At 46.6% G+C, this 2,147-nt stretch overlaps 1 pseudogene; it reads left to right on the forward strand.

The window, feature by feature from the left end:
• Positions 1 to 567: 567 nt before the first annotated feature.
• Positions 568 to 686, forward strand: LOC135054070 (5S ribosomal RNA; annotated as a pseudogene).
• Positions 687 to 2,147: the final 1,461 nt, after the last annotated feature.

Below are 2,147 nucleotides of genomic sequence, written 5' to 3' on the forward strand. Positions count from 1 at the left end.
CTCCGCTGCCAAACTCTGCTGGATAAAGGTACATTTCCGCCGCCGCCCGCACCGCCGCCGCCCGCACCACCGCCGCATCCCGCCGCCTGCACCATCGCCGCATCCAGCCGCCCGCACCTCCTCTGCCAGCGTCGCCCACACAGTGATTGACAGCGGATCCAGTGACGGATCCGCTGGCCAATCACTGTGGCCTCACTGACAGGGACGTGCTGACAGGGTTGAAAGCACGTCCCTGTATGAAAGCGGCACCTCTAATGGTGCCGCTTTCCCATATATTTTCAATGGGCTTTTACAGCCCAAGGCTAGTCCCCGCCCGTGCCCGCCCCCCGCTCCCCATACTTTCCCCAGTGACAACGGGAGGCACCACGATCGGTGCCTCCCAAACACATACAGAGGGGAGCAATCCTAAGAATAATATTAAGAAGATACATATGACACAGAATATGTGTCATATGCATCTTCTTTGTATTATCTTACTCATTAATGACAGGGGAGGCACTGCCTCCCCTGCCTCCCCTGACTGCACGTCGCTGATGCACTCTCATTGGTATACAGATCACATATCTCCTCTACTATCATACCACGCTGCCAATGCCCGATCTCGTCCGATCTTGGAAGCCAAACAGCGTTGGGCAAGGTTAGTACCTGGAGAGGAGACTTCCTGTGAATACCTGGTGTTGTAGAGTAGGAATTAATTTCCTCCTTATGTGAAATTGTGACGCCAACAGCAGTATCACCACTGACTTTTTTTTCTTCTTTTATCTACTAACCTTCTATACTGCAGTTCGACGTCTAGTCTATATTAACATACACTTGTTATTTGTCATCAGTTAGGTGTTTATTATTGGTAACCAATAAATTCCATTATATTGACTCAATTTAAGGGGTCCTATTTGGATATACTTATTACTATTTTCGTGAATACTCCGCGGTCCCATCAATACAGAAATTCTGTACTGTCAGGGGAAATGGGGGTAAGACAATCAAGTGTCTACAACCTTTCTAATCACTTTTTGTGAAAAAAGACCAGAACATTTAAAAAAAAATTCATAATTGTCTTTATTTCTTATGGATCATTCATGTGGGTAATTATATCTTAAACTTTACTAATAAAAATTATGTTTTAAATACCTTTCTTCATAGATTATAGAAATTTTCTTGCATAGTACAAGAGTGCGCAAACACAAGAGCCTTCTCTCTCTTCCCCCTATAGTACGTGTACTTTCTGGCTCTGGGCGCACCACCAACTAGGACTGTAATTAAAAGAAAAAATTATGTATAATTTTTTTCTTCCCCAATAATTAGGGTCATAATCGTCCAAATTTGTTTTTTTCATTTATGACTGTATTGTTTTGACTTGTGCCCGATCGCCCTTTGCCTTGCTGCAGTACTGAAACCGGACAGTTCGGTAAGACCAATTTTGAACCTCAAGTCGTTGAACCCGTACTTATGAGTGTTCAAATTCAAGATGGAGTCTCTGAGAGTGGTGATCTCAGGTCTGGAGGAAGGGGAATTCCTAGTGTCTCTGGATATCAAGGATGCGTACCTTCACATTCCGATCTGGCCGCCTCATCTGGCTTGTCTACGGTTTACACTGCAGGACTGTCACTACCAGTTCCAGGCCCTGCCATTTGGTCTCTCCACGGCACCGAGGGTGTTCAACAAGGTGATGGCAGAGATGATGTTTCTACTCTGCAAACAGGGCGTGAACATAATTCCGAACTGGACAATCGTCTAGTGTGTATGGGTGAAAAGCACCGTCCAGGGAAAGGTTGCTGGACAGCATTGGTCTCTCAACCAAACTCCTTCAGGATCACGGGTGGATTCTGAACCTTCTGAAATCTCACCTAGAGCCAACATGGAGGCTCCCATTCCTGGGAATGATACTGGACACAGAGTCGCAGAAAGTGTTCCTTCCGTTGGAAAAGGCATTGGTAATCCAGTCGATGGTTCGGGACGCAAGAACCATCCAGCTCGATCTGTTGGACAAATGGTCTGGATCACATCTTCACATGCACCAGAAGCCAGGATCTGTCGCCAAAAGCCAGGATCTCCATTCTGTGGTGGCTACAGACTTCTCACCTCGTCGAACAGATGCAAGCCTCAGAGGTTGGGGAGCAGTCACTCAGGAGGTGCAGTTTCAAGTC

Source organism: Pseudophryne corroboree, chromosome 2, assembly GCF_028390025.1.
Source record: "Pseudophryne corroboree isolate aPseCor3 chromosome 2, aPseCor3.hap2, whole genome shotgun sequence".
Classification (NCBI taxonomy): Eukaryota; Metazoa; Chordata; class Amphibia; order Anura; family Myobatrachidae; genus Pseudophryne; species Pseudophryne corroboree.